This window comes from Phyllobates terribilis, unplaced genomic scaffold (assembly GCF_046119375.1).
Source record: "Phyllobates terribilis strain yellow unplaced genomic scaffold, ASM4611937v1 Scaffold_1__5_contigs__length_1240528914, whole genome shotgun sequence".
Taxonomy (NCBI): domain Eukaryota; kingdom Metazoa; phylum Chordata; class Amphibia; order Anura; family Dendrobatidae; genus Phyllobates; species Phyllobates terribilis.
In genome coordinates this window covers 261,763,927-261,775,703 of record NW_027362761.1, presented here as the reverse complement: position 1 = coordinate 261,775,703, position 11,777 = coordinate 261,763,927, and positions in this window count along the sequence as shown.

Genomic DNA, 11,777 nt, shown 5'->3' with positions numbered 1-11,777 from the left:
CAGGAAAACATCCAGCAATCCTCGGAGGAGGTAGGATATGCGCCAAAACGCTGACCACCTCAGGCCTAGCCGCTACTACATACATGCGCTGCATTCCAAGAAAACAAAGCAGATGCTAACTTGTATCATCATCATCATGCTCCTCACCTTGGCACTCTCAACTCCCCTGATGGAGAAGCCATGGCCCACCGGAGGAGTCTGGTTCTCTGGTGGGCTCATCCAATGCTGCCCTAAAGCAGGCCGTGCTAAGAAAAGTGTGTGGGGGGATGTTCCAAGGAGAAATAGGGGCGGCTGGGGACCGTTTATGGACACCCGGCTGCCCCCAGGCGGCTCGGGACCGTGTGTGGACACCCGGCCGCCGGGCGGCTGGGGACTGAGTATGGATTCCAGGCTGCCAACACAGCCATGACGTGGTGGCCAGATTCCGCCTCCACATGCCTAAAAGACCCAATTTCAAGTGCAAGCAAGCTGTATGGTATTGCAGCCTGGGGGTGGGTGGGTGGCAGGCTGCACACTTACGCTTGCATTCCAAGAAAACAAAGCAGATGCTAACTTGTATCATCATCATCATGCTCCTCACCTTGGCACTCTCAACTCCCCTGATGGAGAAGCCAGGGCCCACCGGAGTAGTCTGGTTCTCTGGTGGGCTCGTCCAATGCTGCCCTAAAGCAAGCCGGGCTAAGAAAAGTGTGTGGGGGGATGTTCCAAGGAGAAATAGGGGCGGCTGGGGACCGTTTATGGACACCCGGCTGCCCCCAGGCGGCTGGGGACCGTGTGTTGACACCTGGCCGCGGGGCGGCTGGGGACCGAGTATGGACTCCCGGCCGCCCCCTGGCGGCTGGGGGCCGAGTGTGGACACCCGGCCGCTGGGCGGCTGGGGACTGAGTATGGATTCCAGGCCGCCAACGCAGCCATGACGTGGTGGCCAGATTCCGCCTCCACATGCTTTAAAGGCCCAATTTCAAGTGCAAGCAAGCAGTATGGTATTGCAGCCTGGGGGTGGGTGGGTGGTTGGCTGCATATTTTCGCTTGCATTGCAAGGAATGGGGGAGGTACAATTGAACACTGCCCTGGGACAAGGACTTGCACGGGGATAGTTGCAAGTCTGCATCTTCTGATGCGGCAAGGGTGACTTCTGATGGGCACACTTTTAGGCAGTGACCTAGGTGTCAGAGATGCTTCCAGGGGTCTTCCCCATGCTGTTCCCATGTCTTTTCAGCACTGTATGCATGTGTCACACAGCACATGGCCAGATAAGGTTGTAAAATGTTAAAATGACATTTCCCAGTGAATGCATTTGTCACGGTTGAAAGCAATACAAAAGTGCAAAAACGCATAAAAAATGCTACTTGTGAACATAGCCCAAGGTGTGGAGGAATATTTTTTTTTCCGGTTATTTATTTTACCTTATACACAAGTCTTTACCCTGGAAAGGAACTTCCTTAACATATTTCACAGGAAAGCAGTTTGTTTCGTTTTTGAACATTTTATTGTGAGCTCTTAAAAGTGGCTTAATACCTCTGACCACGTTGTTGACAGCAGTGACCTGGGGGTCAGAAATGCTTCCTGGGGCGATCCCCATGCTGTCCCCATGTCATTTGAGCACTGTCACTATCGTTTTGGGCACTTGTTAGGCTTTTAAAAGACTGCCGCAGGTGCCGCCGCAAAAATGCTCGGGTCTCCCATAGACTAACATTGGGCTCGTTGCTCGGTCGAGCACCCGAGTATCACGGCGAGCTCGGCCCGAGCTTCGAGCACCCGAGCATTTTAGTGCTCGCTCAACACTAGTAAGGTCTAATGAATGTAGCAAATTTGTGTGAAGTTTAAAGGAAATGAATGATATATGTAAAGATAAATATAAATCTGAAAATTGTGACGTTCATTTGTATTCAGCCCCCTGTAGTCTGATACCACTAAATAAAATCCTGAGTGACTAGTTGCCTCCAGAAGTCACAATTGAGTCCACCTGTGTGTAATTTATTCTCAGTATAGCAATAACTGTTCTGTGCAGGCTTCAGATGTTTGTTTGAGAACATTAGGGCTCAAACAGCATCATGAAAACCAATGAACACACCAGACTATATCCGGGATAAAGTTTATGGAGAAGAGTAAAGCAGGGTTAGGATATAAAAAAAAGCCCAAGTTCTGAATAGCTCATGGAGCACAGTTCATCCATCATCCAAAAATAGAAGGAGTATGGCACAACTGTAAACCAATCAAGATATGGGTTTCCACCTAAACTGATATCCCAAGCAAGGAGAGCACTATTAGAGAAGCAGCCAAGAGGCCCAAAGTCAAACTAGAGATGCTGCAGAGATCCTCAGCTCACTTGGGAAAATCCATCCACAGGACAACTATTAGTTGTATACTCCTCAAATCTGGCCCTTATGGAAGAAGTCTAAGTACAGACCTAAACCCCATGGAGAATCTGTGTCAAAACATGAAAATTGCTGTTCACAGGTGCTCACCATCCAATCTCACTGAGATAGATGTAGTGGGCAAAAGTTTCAGGCTCTAGATGTTCAAAGCTGGTAGAGACATACCCCTAAAAAATTGCAGCAGTAATTGCAGTGAATGGTGGTCCTACAAAGTATTAACTCATAGAATTAAATAGAAACAAATGAAGTCTTAAAGGTTAATGCAAAAATATATGAAAACTTTATTAGTACAAAACATACATATAAAATCTATAAGTACAAAAGATGTGTGTAACAGAGTAGAGATAAAGAAAGGCAGCAAGGGCACAAAGAGGTAGAAGAAACAATATGACAATTATCAAGATAAATGGGACTTGGTGTCAAGTAGAATATGGGGGGGGGGGACAGGGACAACAAAACCTAGAGAGACTAATATCAGACCACGCTGTGGAGCTTAGTGCCCCATCTCCTAGTAATACAAGGCCACAATTAAGGCTACAATGCCCCTCTCGTAAGCCTACAACATAATGGTGTGGCTATATGGTCTCAAAAAAAAATAAAAAATCCCCATACATGCCCAGTCAATGTCCACCAAATCATTACCTCTAAGGCTGCGGGCACACGATGCGCTTTTCATGCGTTTCCGCTGCGGAATTTCCGCAGCGGAAACGCATCAAAAACGCATGGTAATCCGCACCCCATGGTCCCCAATGGCATTCCGCAATGTCAATGCACATGCTGCGGATTTTTCCGCATTGTTTCTGCAGCGCTCATAAATCCGCAGCATGTTCATTAATTTTGTGGAAGCGCAGCGGAATTGCCGCCATTGACTTGCATTGAGATGCATAGAATCCGTGTCTGTACATTTGTACAAGCGGATAATATGCGTTTCAATGTGTGGATGGTACCCAGTTCTGGAGGAGAGAAGACTCTCATCCAGACCTGGGTACCATTGTACCTGTAAAAAAAAGAATAAAATAAAAAATAAAGTTTATATTCACCTGTCCGGAGGCCCCTGCAGCGCTTCTCCTTCCAGGAACTGAGATGACGTCGCGGTCATGTGACCGCAGGCTGTCTCGCGAGATGCCGGCAAGCCAGGAAGGAACCAGGAAGGAGCGCAACAGCACACGCGGCGGCATCGGCGGTAAGTATAGCTTTATTTTTTTATTTTTACGGTCACACTGTATAAATCCATGCCGTTTGCATGGATTTATACAGTGTGACCTAGTTGTCAAGCACTTTCCAAGTGATGCTATCGCCTGGAAAGTACTTGTCAGTCCGCATGCGGAAACACATGCGTTAACGCATGTGGATACGCATGTGAATCCGCATGTATTCCGCAGGAAAAACGCATGCACAATCTGCATGCTTTTTTTCTGCCAGGGAGATGCAGAAATGCTGCAGAAATTTTCTGCTTCATTTCTGCATCGTGGGCACATAGCCTTAGAGTGAAGATGCGCCCCACCAGGTGGTAAGGAAGGCTAGTGCCTCTTCCCTCCTGACGCACGTTTCGCAGAGAACACGTCCAGCTTTCTCTAGGGAAGGGAAAATCCATCCACAGGACAACTATTAGTTGTATACTCCTCAAATCTGGCCCTTATGGAAGAAGTCTAAGTACAGACCTAAACCCCATGGAGAATCTGTGTCAAAACATGAAAATTGCTGTTCACAGGTGTTCACCATCCAATCTCGCTGAGATAGATGTAGTGGGCAAAAGTTTCAGGCTCTAGATGTTCAAAGCTGGTAGAGACATACACCTAAAAAATTGCAGCAGTAATTGCAGTGAATGGTGGTCCTACAAAGTATTAACTCAGGAGGGCTGAATACTAGTGATGAGCGAGCACTAAAATGCCTGAGTAACAAGTACAATGTAAGTCAATGGGAAACTTGAGCATTTGTCCGGTCTGAAGGGGGTTTAAAAATTGGTCAAATCGATGGAAACAGCAGTGAAATGGCATGGGAACAGCATGGGGAAGACCCCTGGAAGCATCTCTGAATCCCAGGTCGCTGCAGTGAACAATGTTGTCAGAGTATTACGGATTGACAATAAAACATACAAAACCGAAGCTAAAATGGATTTTCCTGGAAAAAATGCTTCTTTCCAGGGTAATGACTTGTATATAAGGCAAAATAAATAGCGGAAAAAAAATTCTCCTCCACACCTTGGGCTATGTTCACACAAAGTGTTTTTGCTGCATTTTTGCATGTTTGCATTGCTTTCACCAGTAAATGTAATTTTAACATTTCACTACATTATTTGGCCATGTGGTGTGTGTGAGACAAGATCAGACACATCCTGTTTCATTTATGAAGGAGGGACTGTAAAAGTCACAAAGCCTATTTTTTTATTTTTTTCAAGGCCATCAGAAAGCCCTCACTATTTGTAGAGGGCCATCAGGCGGCCCTTACTATTGTTAGAGGGCCAGCAGTCAGCCCTCACTATTGTTAGAGGTCCAGCAGCCAGCTATGCTTTGCATAGCTGTATATTGCTACTGCAATATAATTTATCCATCTGAGGTGTGCAAATTTTCTTTTTCATATTAATACTGTTTGAAACTTTGAAACAGGCGGCTATTCTTTGTATGGCCATATATTGCTACTGCAATATAACATATCCATTTGAGGTGGTCAAGTTTTCTTTTTCGTATATATTCTGTAAAGTATGAAATTTTGATGTCCAGCAGATGGCCCTCACAATTTACAGAGTGCCAGCAGGCGGCCTCCACTATTTTTAGGGGGCCAGCAGGTGTCTTGGGGACAGATGAGACCAAGATAGTGCTTTTGGTAAAGCACATCATTCAACTGTTTACTGTAAATGGAATGAGGCCTACAAATAAAAGAACACAGTACTTACAGTCAAATATGGTGGAGGTTCAAAGATATTTAGGGGTTGTTTTGCTGTCTCTGGCACTGGGTACCTTGACTGTGTGCAAGGCATCATGAAATGTGAAGATTTCCAAAGGATCTTGGGTCGCAATGTAGTGTCTAATGTCATAGAGTTGGATTTGCATCCTAGGTTATGGGTCTTTCAGCAGGACCATGACCCCAAACATACTTCAAGAAGCAGAAATGGATGGAAACAAAGCGCTAGAGAGTTCTGAAGTGGTAATTCCTGCTCCAGTAGCATCAAGTCTCCCAGTTATATACAGAAGCTATAGAGAAACTGCAAATGACACATTAAATCATTAAATTTTGTTAACTTTGATTAATTTCTGTCAAATTTGAAAAATGTCTGCCAACTTCGATGAATTTCTGTCATGTATGATAAATTTCTGTCAACTGTGATGAATTTCTGAGTACAAATCACCGTAAAAATTATGAATCGGTTAATGAGTGTATGGAGAAAATTAATCTAGTTATGGACTGTGGAAGAGATGTATGTGATGACAATGAACACTCATTTCCAGCAGATGTTACCACCTAGCACCTGTCCCTATTCTAAATGCAGCTAATAGCTGTATCAATAGGGAATGGAATTTTTTTTGTTTGCTTGCAGCAGCAAGGAGTATAAGGCAATAATCCCTTGCTAGATGAGTGTAATACGCTATCCATTGTGTGATAGCTCACCCGTACACAAATTGCAAATAAGATAGGTAATATTGTAGAATATAAAATAGATTTTAACCGGCCCCGAAGAGTTTTTTATTTTGGACGTGACAGCACCAGACTGTGAAGGAACACAAGCAACCCTGCCTGCTTTGATACATTTCTGAGTGCAAATTATATTAAAAACCATGAAACTGTCAATGATTTTTGGATAAAAAAGCAATCAAGTTATAGACAGTGTAAGAGATGTATGCGACCAGAATGAACACTCATTTACCGCTGATGATACCTAGCACCTGTCCCTATTCTAAATGCAGCTCACAGCTGTATCAATAGGGAATAGAATTTTTTTTGTTTGTTTGCTTGCAGCAGCAAGGAGTATAAGGCAGTAATCCCTTGCTGGATGCTTGTTATACGCTATCCATAGTGCGATAGCTCACCCATACACGAATTGCAGAAAAGAGATGTAATATTGGAGAATATTAAATAGATTTTAACCGGCCCCAAAGAGGTTTTTTTGGACGTGGCAGAATGAACACTCATTTCCAGATTTCCAGCCAATGTTACCACCTAGCACCTGTCCCTATGGTTGCAGCAGCAAGAAGTCTAAGGCAATAATCCCTGGCTGGATGCGTGTAATACGCTATCCCTAGTGCGATAGCTCACCCGTACATGAATTGCTGATAAGAGAGGTAATAATGTGGAATATAGAATTGATTTGAATTTGCCTTCCCATTATTAACCCCTTTATCCCCGAAATTGGTTTGCATGTTAATGACCAGGCCAATTTTTACAATTTTGACCACTGTCACTTTATGAGGTAATAACTCTGGAATGCTTCAACGTATCCCACTGATTCTGAGATTGCTTATTCGTGACATATTGTACTTCATGATAGTGGTAAAATTTCTTTGATATGACTTGCATTTATTTGCGAAAAAATCGGAAATTTGGAGAAAATGTTTAAAATTTTGCAATTTTTAAAATTTTAATTTTGATGCCCTTAAATCAGAGAGATATGTCACACAAAATAGTTAATAAATAACATTTCCCACATGTCTACTTTACATCAGCACATTTTTGGAACCAAAAATTTTTTGGGTTAGGAAGTTATACGGGTTAAAAGTTGACCAGCGATTTCTAATTTTCCAACAAAATTTACAAAACCATTTTTTAGGGACCACATCACATTTGAAGTGACTTTGAGGGGCCTTTATGACAGAAAATACCCAAATGTGACACCATTCTAAAAACTGCTCAAAACCACATTTCAGAAGTTTATTAACCCTTCAGGTGCTTCACAGGGATTTGTGGAATGTGGAAGAAAAAAATGAACATTTAACTTTTTTTCACAAAAAAAGACCCAATTTGTTTTATTTTCGCAACGATAACCCCCAGGTGCTTCACGGAAGTTTACAACATTCAGCCATAAAAATAAAATTTTCATATTTTTCCCACAAAAATGTTTTTCAGCCCCAAAGTTGCATTTTCATAAGGGTAACAGGAGAAATTGCACCATGCAATTTGTTGTGCAATTTCTCCTGAGTAAGCCAATACCCCATATGTGGGGGAAAACCATTGTTTAAGTGCATGGCAGGGTTCGGAAGGGAAGGAGCTGCATTTGACTTTTTGAATGTAAAATTTGCTTGAATAATTAGCGGACGCCATGTCACGTTTGGGGAGCCCTGATGTGCTTAAACAGTGGAAACCCCCCACAAGTGACAAAATTTTGGAAACTAGACCCCTCAGGGAACTTATCTAGATGTTTAGTGAGCACCTTGAACCCCCAGGTGCTTCACAGAAGTTTATAACATTGAGCCGTGCAATTTGTTGTGCAATTTTTTCTGAGTACGCCGATACCCCATATGTGGGGAAAAAAACACTGTTTGGGAGCACGGCAGGGTTCAGAAGGGAAGGAGAACTGTGTGACTTTTTGAACGCAAAATTGGCTGGAATCGAGAGCGGACACCATGTCGCGTTTGGAGAGCCCCTGATGCGCCTAAACAGTGGAAACTCCCCACAAGTGACCCCATTTTGGAAAACTACACCCCTCAAGGGTCTTATCAAGGGTTATAGTGAACATTTTGAACCCAGAGGTACGACACAGAATTTGATAACATTAGGTCATCATATTGAATAAGTTGACAATAGTCTTGAGCGCAAGTGCTCGCTACTTAAGTTTGCATCGAGTACTCGGTATGCACCAAGTATCACGGGTGCTCGAGTGACATGCTTGAGTCCCTGCCCCGCATGTTTCACGGTTGTTAGACACCCCCCAAAAAAAACATGCGGGGATCGCTCGTGCATGGCAGGCAATCCCCGCGTGTCTTTTTTGGCTGTATAACAGCCATGAAACATATGGGGCGGACACTCGAGCATGTCACTCGAGCACTCGCGATACTCGGTGCATACCCGAGCACCCGATGCAAACTCAAGTAGCGAGCACTTGCGCTCAACACTAGTCGCCATATTGTCGTCATTTTTTTTCTTTACTTTTGAAAAAATCCAAACCCCAACACAACCCTGATACAACTCTAACCCCAACCCTAATACAACCCTAACTCTAATACAACCCTAACCCTAGCACAACCCTAACCCTAGAACAACCCTAACCCTAGCACATCCCTAACCCTAGCACATCCCTAACCCTAGCACATCCCTAACCCTAGCACAACCCTAACCCTAGCACAACCCTAACCCTAGAACAACCCTAACCCTAACCTTAGCACAACCCTAACCCTAACACAACCCTAACCCTAACACAACCCTAACCGTAGCACAACCCTAACCCTAGCACAACTCTAACCCTAGCACAACCCTAACCCTAGAGTTTATTTTTTACACCGTTCCTTGTGTGGTATAAGTGATTAGACGACTTTATTCTTCGGGTCGGTGCGATTACAGCGATACCAGATTTATAGCTGGTTTTTATGATTGACATCTGTCACACACTAAAAAACCCTTTTTTTTTTGCAAAGACTAGTTTTTGCATCGCCATATTTTGAGAGCTATAATTTTTCCATATTTTTGCCGACAGAGTCTTGTAAGGGCTTGTTTTTTGCAGGACAAGTTGACGATTTCTTGGTACCATTTTCAGGCACGTGACATTTTTTGATCGCTTTCTATTCTGATTTTTGGGAGGCAGAATAAACAAAAACCAACAATTCAGGGATTGTTTTTTTTATTTTATGCCGTTCCGTATGTGGTAAAATTGATAAGGCAGCTGTATTGTTTGGGTCAGTACGTTTACAGTGGTACCACATTTATATAGTTTTTTTATGTTTTGACGCTTTTATACCATAAAAGCTATTTTATAGAAAAAATATTTTTTTTTGCATCGATTTATTCTGAGAGCTGTAACTTTTTTATTTTTCGAAATACCAAATATGTGTACTTTTATTGTTTTTTTCAATATAATATTTATTTATGGGTACAGTATATTTTTATTTTTTTGGATTATTTTTTCATTTCTTTTTAAGATTTATACAATTTTTTTTTTCACTTTGGCTGCGTGCCCACTATGCGTTTTTCAAGCATTTTTGTCACGGAATTTACGCAGCGAAAACGCGAAAAAGCATGTGTGAATGGTACCCAGGTCTGGAGAAGAGGAGACTCTCCTCCAGACTCGGGTACCATAGAACCTGTTAAAAAAAAAAGAATTTAAAATAAAAAATAAAGATTATACTTACCTTCCGATGGCCCCCGGTGTTTTCTCCGCTCCATCTAGTCTGTTGTACGGCTTGCGATGGTCTAAAAGGACCTTCCATGACGTCATTTACAGGTCACGCGACCGCTGACTTTGGCGGTCGCGTGACCTGTCACATGACTAAATGACGTCACCGCAGGTCCTTTTAGACCATCGCGAGCCGTGCAACAGACCGAACGGAGCGGAGAAAACACCGGGGGCCATCGGAAGGTAAGTATAATCTTTATTTTTCATTTTTTACCATTTTTTTTTTTTTTAACTTTTAACTTGGTCACACTATATAAATCCATGCTGGTTGCATGGATTTATATAGTGTGAGCAAGTTGTCAAGCACTTTTCCAAGTGATGCTAAAATCGCTTGGAAAAGCGCTTGATATTCCGCATGAAGAAATGCTTGCAAAAACGCTTGACAAACGCTTCTACCTGGCAGGAAAAACGCATGTAAAATCCGCAAGCGTTTCTCCTGCCAGGGAGATGCGGAAAAAATCTGCAGCATTTCTGCATCGTGGGCACTTAGCCTTTCTGAGACTTTTTTTTAACTTTTACACTTTGTCCCACTATGGGACTTTCATTTTTTGCAGGCTGATCGCTTGCACAGCATAAGGATGAAGCATCATCCCCTATGTTGTGCAGGCTGCAGCCCTGCACACACAAGTTAGGTAGATTGTGCACTAAGAACAATCTATCTAACATGATGATGTCTTATGACCCGGATGTCATCATGACGACATCGAGTCACCATAGTGACTATACGGACCCGGCATACACAGTGCTCAGAAGGATAGAAGGTAAGAGGCGCAAGGTACTCCTTTACAATCTTCCAAAACTTTTCCCTCCTTGTCAGACAGAGTACCCCGTGCATCAGGACCTGGGTGGTAGTGGGAAGGTCTGAGAAAACTGTCTCAGACCTTTGATAGTGTTCCCCTGCCTCCGCTGCATCTGGTGTGTGTCTCCCTTGTCTCTTCTCCTTGGTTGTCCAAGGAACTGTGACCTCTGCCCCCAGTGTTGTCAGATGTTTTTTTTTTTAGTAAATCTTCATCTAGGGCCTTCTGGTACTGCAACATTTAAGTAGACTTCTCTGCCACGGGAAGGAGAGATGGAAAGTTCTCAGTGTAGTGCGGGTCTAGAAGGGTGACCATCCAGTAATTAGTGTTGGCCAAAATGCATACAACATGAGGGTAACGGGAAAGGCAGCGGAACATAAACTCAGCCATGTGTGCCAGACTGCCTACAGCCAAGACTTCCCTGTCCCCATGAAGAGGACGACTGTCCATGTTCTCTTACTCGTCCTCCTGTTAGGGCGAACATTTTGATATGTTCACTAGTTGCCTGCTCCTGGCCTAATGGATATGATCAAGTGCATGCAAGAAAGAATAACATCAGACACACTTTCCTTGATCAGCTATGGCACAGCTCCAAGTGCCCTTTATTCAACTCCAACATAGATTGATATAAACTCTGTATATGGGCTTGGTTAGCCCCAGAATGTGAGTAAGCAGATGTATTGATTGGTTAGTCCATGGGCAGATCCATGAGGTCATCAGGGTGGGTTGGTCTATGAGGTCATCAGGGGGCGTGATCCATGAGGTCATCAGGGTGCGTTGGTCCATGAGGTCATCAGGGGGCGTGGTCCATGAGGTCATCAGGGTGGGTATCTCCAAGTGATGTGTCGCTCTGTGATTCTCTGTGATTGGTTAGTCCTTCTATAGAATTCAGCTTCCTCCTGGAACTTCCTTGTACGACAGGATGTATTCATAAATAAAGTCTCCACCTTTGCTACATGTGCAACAGGATGTAGCCATCTTGCATAACAGAGCATGGTGTGATGAAACAGAAAATGGCAGCCATCTTTTGATCTAAACAAGCTTATGTAAGGTGAAATAATACACTTTATGGGTCTTTTCTCTCAATCTCCTATGTCTTGAGGTTAATTAAGTATTTGATCCTATGGCTCTCCTCAACAGTCCCCCCTAAATACTTTATTAACCTTTTGTCCCTACTGTGGTTCCCTCACCCATCAGTGCATGATCACCCCTCTTGCTTGGGTGATTGTGACCTGTTGTCCTCCTACAAATGAGTATAGAATGGCACAACACACAAAGTAGAGG